The sequence below is a fragment of the Cupressus sempervirens genome, chromosome 2 (assembly GCF_028749045.1).
Source record: "Cupressus sempervirens isolate cs-2001-9-10 chromosome 2, ASM2874904v1, whole genome shotgun sequence".
NCBI lineage: Eukaryota > Viridiplantae > Streptophyta > Pinopsida > Cupressales > Cupressaceae > Cupressus > Cupressus sempervirens.
Window position 1 is genome coordinate 192,132,968 of NC_143119.1, and position 12,368 is coordinate 192,145,335.

A 12,368-nucleotide genomic window follows, 5' to 3' on the forward strand; every position below is an offset into this window, starting at 1 on the left:
TCATTCTTGCTTTGTTATGCTTTATGCAAACATGACTGATGTAAATGGATTATTTGAATACATTTGAATAAATGGTTAAATTAGGTATTTAATGCATTTATTGCTTCATCTAAGTTAATATATGCAATTGCACTTGATCATGGTTTTAGTGTGTAGGATTTATCCCTAGTAGTGGCACATGGAGTTAGTGATTCATTTGTTAATATTTTACCAATGTCATCCCTTTATGGTCAACCTATCTTATTTAAATGTTTAAATTAAACCTTCCGGTGATTTTATAAATCTAGACTCATTCGCATTATGTGATTAGACCTATGAACATGTCTGTGCATTTAGAGTTTCGCATTGTCATGAAAGCTATTTAGGAATTTCACTGATTTTGGGTTTTTAAGATTTATTTTAATTATTTTTAATTTCTAACAGCTTTGAAATAGATGAATTCCAATTACTTGGAATAGCCTATTTTTTTTTGGGTTGATTTAGGATTTAACTAGGTTTCCTAGTTATTTGTCCTAATCAATTATTCACTCAAAAACTGAATAAGTATCCAAATAGGAAATTAATTCCTCACTTCTTACTTTTGGAAATTATAAATTTGAGAGCTTTTTCTGAAATCCTCTTTTGGAGGATTATATTTTTGTTCATTGTGAGAGCTACGGGTGTGAGATCTTCATGAGATCGGTCTCGTTGGATCCAACTTGGGGAGACCTTGCTTTCTCGTGACTTTTAAAAGCTTCTACAAGAGATTTGATTAATCTACCTATTTTTTATTTTAGCCCTTTTGGTTGTCAGGTATGGCTCTCCCATTTTAGTGTTTCGGCTCCATTTTTGTTTCCATTTCTAGTAGTTATTTGTTAGGAGGCTGAGAACTAGTGTTCCCCTTCATTTCTGATTGCTAGTTCTACTCAGTTGGTTTAGTATGAATATTTTCTCAATTTTTAGGATAAGGGTTTGAGGTTTCATGTTGTTATGTTGGTCATTTTTGTATATGGTGTCTAAACTTGAATTTTATTGGATTTTTGTGGCTTTTGTGCCCAAATATCAAATGGGTTTTAATTTCAAAGTTTTTGAATTTTGAGGTTTTACCTCAATTTGTGTGCCACCTAATTATCTTAGGTTTTCTTGGTATGATGTTGGTCATGGACATGGATTATCTGTAGGATGTCAATCAAACCATTTTTGTAATTTTATGTTGCATTGGGATGCACATCCTTCCTCCTAAATTTGTATTCAATTGAGTGTTATTTTTCTTGAGTTCTCATCCATTCCTTGTGTTATGATCTTCATAATGGTGGTGTGTCACACACAAGCACATGCAAGTATATTTTTCGGGTAACTTATGAGGCCCAAAATCTTGTTTGTACTTCGATGGAGTTATGATCATTTGGGGTTGGGTTGGGAATATGCATGCCTATGGGAACTCATCATTGGATGAGCATGGGTAGGGTAGGGTAGTACCATGGAGATGGCTTCTATCTTGTAGCCTAGTGACCATTTCCCAGTGGGTTGGTGTCAAGAATTTCTAACAAGTGATAACTAAATAAAATATTAGCTAATAAAACCAAGATAATAAAAAGGACATAGTGTGAGAGCCTTCCGTTGGGAAGTTGAGTCCACATAGCACCGAGCTTAGGCTTTTTTATGCCAAGCAACTCTCCATGCAGTGAGCCCCTACATAGTTATCCATTGAGAACCTAACCAAGACATGTAGTACTTGCATTGTCTCATGATCTTGGTTTCAGTCATCTTACTATCTAACATGAGTGTTAGCCATGAATGTTTTCTTTATGTGTGTTTATTGTTGGGTCATTATCTCCATCAGCATAATGAGACTAGACCTATGGGTTTCACATGATTGGGAGGCATAGCTACTGTGAGGCCTCGCCCCGACCCATCATAGCATAGAGATACATTACTCTTATTTTGTTATTCATGACTCGAGATGTCGAGACAGTATCTGATGCTTAGAACATATTTTATTATTTCCTGTTGTGTGATGTCATTTGCAGATATATTTGATGATTGTCATTTAATGTTCATGTATATATATGTTGACAAAATCAGTAAATGTAGGTTTGAGATTTGATTTAAGATATTTCAAATGGTTAAGAATTATGTAGGATGAAGAAACTTTATTGATGTATGTTTTAATTTATGTGAATTCTGAATACGTATACATTTATGTACATGTGATTTTACGAGACTACTGATGTGTGCAATGAGTGTGCAGATATTTAGCCAAGAAATCGTACGGAGGAACAGAACTGATCTCCATGTGCTAATTTTGAAAACCCTGTTGTTCATAAATCACGTAATTGTATTGTGTGATGTATGTATGCATCTTCGTTGCTCAGTAAATGTTAATGTTCATAATTATGTTCTTTCAGTGTCGCTTGACACTCGTAAAATGTTATGTGCCTCGGTGTGTTGTTTAGGGTTAATTGTTTAACCTTTGGATTCAAGTTAGTGTCAATTTTCTATTAGGTTCTTAATTAGGGTTAGTCATCCCTAATTCGGATTAGTGTTTTTTTTTTTTTTTTGCAAGTTAGAGTTGTTAGATGGACCTATCTCATTCCTAGATTTTATTTGTCTCTAAACCTCTTTCCTTAGGCTTTTATCATGTTTTTATTCCAACCAAAGGGTATGGGTATGGGTTAAGAGTCTTTTCCAACCCCTAAGCCCTTTTTTTTGACTTTTGAGGTCACTCAAAAGTCCCCTTTTTGCCTTTGTGCGAAAATTGCAAGTGGTTTTCATGAGTTGTCTTACCCCACCTCCTTTTAGGGTTTAACCATGGTTTAGGTTGTGTTAGGAGTTTCTAGAGTGGCTAGTGGGTGGAGATAGTTATTGCTCCTTTTGGGTGGTTGGGTTGGAGGCTTATTAGAGGCCTTCCTTGGACTAGTTGTTTTGTTACCCAATCTCTACATTTAGAGAGGATTTGCTTGAAGCTTGAAGGAAGGAGGGATACTATACTCAAACTGGTTCATTGCCATTACCTCTTTGTGAAGGTAGGAAACTCCCATCTCCCTTATTCAGTTTTTATGTTTTGTTTCATGTTCTTGTTACTTTGTTGTTGTTTCACTGTTGTATGGTTGTGGGTATGTTGGAAAGATTTGTAAACCATGTTATTTTGGTTGTTTTCCTTTCTTGTTTATGTTTGAAATTTTGAGTTTTCCTTGCATGGGTGTTATGGTATTACTCACCCTAGGAGAGGGCAAAAGTGACCAATTTTGGGAGAGGTCTGTTTAGTTAGACTCCAACCTGTGTAGAGTCTCTTCTCAGGATGAGAAGAGGGATAAAGGGTAGGGTGTTATGGGCCCCTACCCGTTAGCACAAACCTGGTATGAGTATGGCAAGTTTAAATGGAAGAACGGAAGTTCTTGGTTATTGGCCCCGATTGGGCATCTGAATTGGTGTTGTGCTTGACTTCTCCAGTTGGAAGAATCCACCTCTCCCTAGTCTTGATTCATGGTGAATCCTATTGTGTAAACCATGTATGATTATGCATGCTTGATGTTCTTTTGGTTCTGCTTGGTTGTCACCCGATCAGATATTGGTTTCCTCCAGGGCTCTTGAAATGAGATTCAGAAAACATTACAAAATCCTTGATTATGATCACGAAGAAAATTGGATAAAATTTTTGTAATTGGGATTGATATCCTATGAAATTGTATTTTTTTAAACCTTATTGTAAATGGCAATGAAGCCGAGTTTTCTTCCTGATTCTTTCCCGGTTGAGCCTTTGAATCAGGTTGGCCAATAAAATTTGTGTTGGGTATAATTGGTTGTCATGTGATGTAATTGTGAAATTTAAGTTTAGATGGATGAATTTTAGAATTTGGATGGAATTGATGATGTTCAGTTTGGCATTATATCAAGTTGTCCATATATGTTGGAAATGGAAATTTATGTTCATTCATGTAAAAATGGTTTTATGATTATTGGATATAAATCTAACTTACATTATTGAGTAAATGGTTGAATCAATGTTTTAATTCTATTCCAATTTTATAGACAAAAAAAAAAAATATTCATGCATTGTTGTAATCCTATACTTAGAAATTTTTCAAAAAAAAAGGGGGCCCAAGAGAGTAAGAAAACTCTCTACCTTTTGTATGGGCTTAAAATTTAAAAGTTTTGGAACAGAGAATATTCTTGTAAAGATCCTCTTTTAAAAACATATGTTAAAGCTTGAATAATTAAATTGGAATAATAATGATATTTAAAAATGGTGCATATATAGTTTTAAACTAATATAATAAATATCTTATTTTCACCTATAAAACTTTACCTCTTAAATTCTCTAACCACCTTCCTTGGGCGTCAGATTTGGAAGGCCTATTAAAAAAGATAGTTTGTAATAAACAAATGGCTTTTCAAAAAGACTGGATGGGAGGGTGACGTCACCTGTCTCCACCTCCCATCCCCAAAATCCACCTCCCTGTTTTGCGCATCATGTGGTTTAAATGTTGTAAGGCTTATGTATTTTCTTTAAAAACTGACCTCCTGCCAGCGCACATCCCATCCTCCCTCCTTCATGTGCTGAGAGCTCAAACCCACTTGGGGAGGCTCATTCACGCGTGGGCTTGGGACATGTCGCTGTCTCTGTGATGGACGCCACCTCACGCGTCCGTTCCGGACTGTGCAGCCGCCGCCCACGCGGGACATAGGGAGGCCTGACCTGCATAGGCCCGACCTGCCGGATGCAGACCTCGGGCAGAGCGCGCGCAGGGAGGGGGGGAAAGACTAGGCCTAGGCAATAGGAGGTGTAGGGAGTTTAGGATAGGGTAGATTAATTTGAGGTTAGTTTTAGTGTTTAATAGATTTAAATTGTTTTAAGTGTTAAGTTTAATGTTAAAATATGTTAGTTAGTTTATTATTTACTTTGGGTTTTAGTTAAATGTTTAAATAAATTAGTGGTTAATGTATATTCTTTATAGTTAGATTTTATTAATTTATTGAGTTTTAGATTTAGTATTGAATTAGTATGTTAGTTTAGGTATATGTTATTTATTTTTGTTTGTTTAAATTGTTAATAAAATTAGTAAAAGATCATGTTAGAATAGTCGTATCATTTTAAAGTATTTGGTTTAAAGTTAGTTTAATATTAAATGTAATATAGTTAAAATTTTAAATTAAGTTAGTATTTTATGTTTAAGAAGAAAATTTAAATTGATTAAAGTATAGTTAGTTGATTTAATAAAGTTTAAGGTTATGTCATGTTTTGATTCAGGACATTTGTCGTAATTGTTAATAATTTTAGTTATTTAGTTATGCTTGATTTTGTAAATACCAATTTAGTTAGTTTTGATCCAAATGTACTCTAATTGTTTTAACCATTAAGTAGATTAAATTTATCGATTAATTGGCTATTAAAATAAGTTTTAATGTAGGTTTGATTGATTCGATATTGCAAGTAATTTTAATTCCGAATTCAGGTACATTGTTATTTAAGTAATTTTGATTGCATATCATTATAAATTAATGCAACATCATAAATTTATCACTATTAATCTAATAACGAAAGTTGCAAAATTTTAACGATGTTATCGTCCTCTTGTTTAAAATCTTAGGATGCAATGTAGGTAACTTGTACTAAAACTTCTATCTTAGTCATATCAAACGTAGAGCATGTTTAATATTATTTATATATAAAAAAAAAAAAAAGGTTGTGTGTGTTTTGCCCTCTTAGTTTGGGCATGACAGCTACCTATACCACTATTGGGGATTGATGTACAGAGATGGTCTATTGTTCTAGTGCAATCAGTGCTTGATGTTCACTTGGTACTTCAAGTTTCAGAGTATGCTTCCTTGTGATTTATGCTTTCATTGGAATGCTTGGATATAATTTTTAGATGTTCATTTATTTGATGCATTCATGTATTATGATGTTTAGCATATGTTTATATGATGTGATTTACCTAGTTGGAATATCTATTGCTTATGTTGTTATAGCATGATTAGATGTTCTTGTTCTTATGATGTTATTACACTTTAGTAGTGACACCCTCATAAGATAGCTCTGACTATCTAGTTAGCAGTATGGGATGTTACACATGAGGGATTGCTAGGACCTTCGAGGTCTCATGATGCTATTATGGTTGGGAGAAAGTGCACATGATTTTTGTTATGATTGTTCATTGTGATGTTGCTTTCAATACATTTCCTTTACTCCTATGTTTCAAATGGTTGGATGTAGTTTCATCTTGCAATTATTGTGTTTATGTGTCTAAGCCTTAATTTATGGATCTGATACTACCTAGTGTGGAGGAATTATTTTCCCTTTCTTCTCGTTAGTGTTTACCTTTCTTGCTATTGTGAATCCTTGCGTGAGATTGTATTCTCTCCTACACAAGATTGTACTCTCTCCTATGTGAGACTTGGTGTTTCCTCACATACAATCTTGCATATCTTCGCATGGTTCTTGGGCGAACCTTAACATTAGTGCAGTGGGTTTTAGTTGCTAGGCTAGATAGTTCTTCGCATAAAAGGGTAATTTCTCATGTGGCATGTTGTAATTCCTCATGCAAAAGTAGCTGTTGGGATTTTCTCGCTCTCTTTTGTTTTTTGGGGAACGCATTTTGGCAATTTGAGTACCTTTTTGAGTTGCTTGTATTTCCATGCTTCGACAGATTAGATATTTTATGTTCTATTGTCATTTTTGGATTTCTTCTTCTGTTTGAGCATGTCAGTTGGTAGTGGCTTTGGAGATTCGTTGGTTATTGGGATTGTTGGTTAAGTCTTCCATTACAATCTTTGTGATCCTGGTATGTTGATTGTCATGTGCATCCATACTTGTTTTTAAAAAAAAATCTTGTCTTTTATTTATCCTTGTTGGACAAGGATCTCCAAGCGAGGCATTACAACATCTTTCTATTCCTCTCCCTACCTCTTCTTTATAATCTACGTATGTCTCTTCTTCTCTTTTTTCCCATATTCCTATATATCTCCCCCTCCCTTCTTTAAAATACATCTAACCTTTTTCTCCCTCTCTAGAATGGGTGAGAGTGAAACAAAAGAAAACAAAAGAATGCCAAAACACCAACAACCTATCCTATATATAATGAAATTAGATCATAACCCTACAACAACATATCGTTAAGAAGATCAATTTTGAAAAAAGCATAAAGTTGTAGATATAGACAAATACAAATAAAGAGAGGGAAAGATAAAAATGGAGAGATGATAAATATAAAGAGATCAAGTTAACGACATGTGGAAAGGGAAATAAAGAAAGGTATAGATATGGACAATGATAAAAATAGAGAGATAGATAAAAGGAAAGGGGCAAAATAAAATATTGATAAATAGGGATTCTTCCTCCCTTATTCCTCTCTCCCTCTTTATTTCCACCACTCTCCTTACCTCTCTCTCTATCCCCATTATATATGAAAAAATTGATGGTACAATTAGTAGAGAGATAATATAAAGTAGTAGGAAGATCAACTTCCCCCTCCCAAAAGAACATAAATGGGTATCTTAGGGATTCCTATATAAGTCTCTCATGTCTCTATCCCCTATAAGTTTTTCTCCTCTTTATCCACCCCATCTTGGGTTATTTTCTTTTCCCTTGATATCTTCCCCTCCCACTTATCTCTCTCCTCCTCTTCTCTTTTTTAATGAAATCTCTATCTCTTTATCCCTCTCTCTACATAGGTTTTAGGATACAATATTTATGGTCCATGAATTGGGTTAAATAAGTTTAATGGTATTTATAGTGTTGATACTTTCCTCTATTTCTCTCTTTCCCCTCTCTCTCTTCTCTATAATTTAGCTAGGTATGTCCTTCTATTGACTTCCCTATCCATAAATATATTTCCATTCCTTATTGAAACCCTATATCACCTATATCTCCCATAGTTATGTCATTTTGCTTCCAATTTATCGTATTTTCCCTAGGTCTATCACTTTTTCTAATTTCACCTCTCCTCCATCTCATATTAATCTTTATCTCTCTTTATTATTTTCTCTCTCATCTCCTCCCTCCCTTCCATCTATAATTTTTTACCTCGTATTCCTCTCTCCCATTATATCCCCCCGACAATAGTTCTCTCTCTCTCTTTCTCTCTCTCTCTCTCTCTATTCTCTATATTCTCTATTCCAATAGAAGGTACAATTAGTTATTAGAGAAAGTAAAGTGGTAGGGAGATCAAGGACAAAGTGAGAAAGGGGGAAGAGAGTGAGAGGGGGAGAGAGGGAGAAAGAAAGAGGGGAAATGGATCTTGGATAAAAGAGAGAGTATGATAGGATGATGGATGAGAGAGAAAGGGAGGTTAGGGAGAAGGAGTGAGGGAGAAAGATACAGAGAAGAGGAAGAGAAGGAAAGTAGGGAAAGAGTGGGAGAGGGGGAAAGAGATGGATAGATCCATGTAGTTTCTTCTCCATCTACCCCCTCCCTGTTTCTCTCCCTCTATCTAGACCTCCCTCCTAAAAACCCTTACACCTATCCTCCTCTTCTATATCTCATCATTTCTTTATACCCCTTCACCTTATCTTCATATATTTTAGGGCACAAGATCCATGGTACAAGGTTTAGGTCATATAAATAATGCTATAATTTTAGATAGCCTAACCATACTATAGGCCCTTACCTTAACAAAAATCCTAATTCCAATTTCATTCCTTATCCTAACCATAATCCCAATCTTAATCCCAATCTTTTTTCAACCCTAATGAAAACCCTCAACCTAATAGAGATGTGTGAGAAAAAGAGGTTAGGGAGAGGGATAGAGGGAAATGTGTGTGTGTGTGGGTGTGTGTGTGTGTGTGTGTGTGTGTGTGTGTGTGTGTGTGAGAGAGAGAGAGAGAGAGAGAGAGAGAGAGAGAGAGAGAGAGAGAGAGGGGTTTATAGTTTAGGACGTGTAGTTTAGAGAAAGAGAGAAAGAGAGAGATAGAGAGAGAAGGGGGTATAGAGATGAGTCAAAGAGGGAAATAGTGAGAGATATGGAGAGTGATGGGAAAGAGGGAGAAATGAATTAGATTTTAGGAATTATGGTTATAGGGTTTTGGATATATAAAATCTTTTATAATATTCCCAACCTTGGTTGAAAGTACCAAAGCATAGAAAACCCCAAATCGCTAGGATTTCTCAAATTAAACGTTAGATATTACACCACTTATCTTCAAGGAAAAGGGATATACATACCTTGACATGATTTCATTATTTATATGAAGTTCTTGATTAAACTCCAAGATATACTTTTCATCATACCCAAACTTATTCCTTGGTTGGTAATATGTACTTTTTCTACTCATTTGATATTAACTCATATTAAAAGTTGGATATCACAAACTTCCTCTTTAGGTAAAAGAGGTATGTGCACCTCAATAAGGTTTGGTTGTAAAATATAAACTAGTATAGATATCTTAAATAAATCTATCTAAAGAAATGTCGATAGATATCCACTACAAAATAATTATAATTTGATTTACTACATCTAAAATTATTTATATTTCCTTTATCTCCATTTATTTAACTTTTACTAATTTAAGCTTTTTATTTGAATTTCTTAAAAAGTGGATGATTTATATCTACAAATATTATTTTAAACAGATATTTTATGTTCTATTTATTAAATTATTTTTAAAAGTATATTCTATTTATAATAAGATTTAAACTTTTGACATGTAGATGGTTGTCAAATTTAATCTAGAAGAATAAAAGTTAACATTAACACACTCACACCATCCCACTCCCTCATTCTGCCATTGTAGAATGCATATTGACATTAATTACTAGGGTGAACTACATCTTATGTCTTCCAAGATACACAAATTTAGTTCTATGATGATGTAAGGTGTTGACTTCTACATCCATCTTATTATTGGAGTAAATGTCATCTTTGTAATTACATCTTAATGTTTCATCTAGAATACTCTCTTAACAATTTTAACATTCCTAATCCCTTGAGTGCGGAGGGACTAGATCCATGGCATAAATAGAAACCCTCCTAGTCCACTCAACCTCTCTCCTCTAAACCCTTCTCATAGCCTCCTCTTCTCATTCTAATCACCTTTGTATATCTCACTTACCCCTCTTGATATTGTTTAGGGTGCAAGATAAATGGTACAAGGTTTCTAGAACACAAAAAAAAAATCCTCCAATTTGAGATAGCTTAACCATAATGTAGGCCCTTAACCCAGCCATAATACTTATTCTAAACTCATTTGTTGCCCTATCCATAGTCATGATCTTAACCCCAATCATTACCCTAAAAATTATAAATAAATATGATAAAGAAATTATTCCTCAAAATTACCAAATAAACTGAATCAATTTGGGTAAACAAAGAAGGGAAGATTAAGTTGCCTATCTAGACTCTACCATTGGAAATTTGAAGTTTTTAAAGATGAAGAAACTTAAAAATAAATCAAAGAACAACTAAAATAATTGAAAATTTTAAATATCCATAATAACAAACCGTAATCATAAATCTCTCTCTATCTCTCTCTCATGTTTTATCTAGAATAATCTCTTTTAGTATTCATAATCCCTTGAGTAGGGTGGGGTTAGCTTCATGGAATAAGTAGAATTCCTCCTAGTCCACTCAACCTCCCTCCCCTAAACCCTTCTCATAGCCTCCTCTTCTCGTTTTGATCACCTCGGTATATCTCACTCACCCCCACTTGATATGGTTTAGAGTGCAAGATCAATGGTGCAAGATATGGAGAGTATTTGAAGCAAGAGATGGGTAGAGGAATATGAAAACATAAATAAGTATAAATACACACACACACACGCACTCAAAGGGAAACAAAGCTCAATCTATTGAAAAGGAGACGTAGAGTGGGAGAGAGAGGAAACATAGCTCAATACAAATAAAGAGAGGGAAAGATAAAATGGAGATATGATAAATATGAAAAAATCAAGTTAAATACATTGGTTGAAAGTGCCAAAGAAGAGAAAGCCCCAAATCACTAGAAAGACTTTCGAGGAAAGACAATAAATATGAAGAACAAGAGAGGGAGATAAAGATATATGGGAAGGGAAAGGGAGAGAAGTATTGATAGAGAGAGATATAGGAGGATAAAGGGGTAAGTGCACCAAGATGGTGTATAAAAAAGGGGTATAAGTAGACACCTTTAACCTAAAATCATGTAAACCTAAACTTGGACAAGACATTTGAGTGTCACCCATTCGAAATGACATGTATTTTAGGGATTATGGTTATGGGGTTTTGGGTTTTGGGCTTATGTACATTTAGGGTTTAGAGAGAGGGGTGGACCTTCGTAGCTAAAGATATTATTACATTGAAAGTTGGATATCAAAACCTTCCTCTTTAGTTAAAAGATGTAAGTGTACCTTGATAGGGTTTGGTTATAAGTATGAAGTACTAGGATGAACTACATCTCCTGTATTTTAAGATACACAAATGTAGTTCTATGATGATGTAATACATTAACTTCTACAACTACCTTATTCTTGGAGTAAATATCGTCTTAGTTATATGCAATTATAACCAATACTACAAAGGACTAAATCACTCTAAAATAAAATAGAAGACACAAAGATTAAAAATGATTTACCCAATCATAGTCTACATCCACAAAATAGAGAGATTTTAGGCTTGTGGTTTACCTAATCTTGGTTTACACAATCCTAGGCTACATCCACAAAATAAAGAGCCTTTGGGCTTGTGATTTACCCAATCTTGGGCTTGCGATTAGAGTCTTTTTGGAAGGCCCATTTGGTCTCTCATGTCTCTATCCACTCGCTCTCTAGTTCTCTCTCACTAGGTTTATTTGGACTCTCTATCCACCCCCTATAAATTCCTTTCCATATCCCCTTGTCTCCTCTTCCATTTTCACTATATTTTAATATATTATAATCAACATATAATATAATAGTAGGAGGTTGTAATATCCAACTTCTCTCTTTCTTTTCTTCACCTTAATCCTTAACAGTAAGACAACATGGAGGGGGGTGGGGGAGAAGGTAGACAGAGTAAGAATGAAGAGAGGGGGAGGAAGAGGGAAGAAATAGAGAATGGAGAGAGAGGGAGTGGGTGGTTAAAGGGAAAAACTACTCTTTTTGTATCAAATAATGAATTCAATAATTGCATGGGGGAAAGAGTGGGAGAAGGGAAAAGATAATATATATGAAGCTTGCTAGAAAGAGAGAATGTCTATATTTTAGAGTTATGTAGGAGTGAGGGGGAGAGGGGGGGAGAAGTAGATACTGATAAAGGGAGAAGATAGGGGAAATGGAGTTGTGTGTGTGTGTGTGTGTGTGTGTGTGTGTGTGTGTGTGTGTGTGAGAGAGAGAGAGAGAGAGAGAGAGAGAGAGAGAGAGAGAGAGAGAGAGAGAGAGAAGTATACTAAAGAGATAAAGATATATATGGAGTGATAGAGAGATGTAGGGAAATAGATTT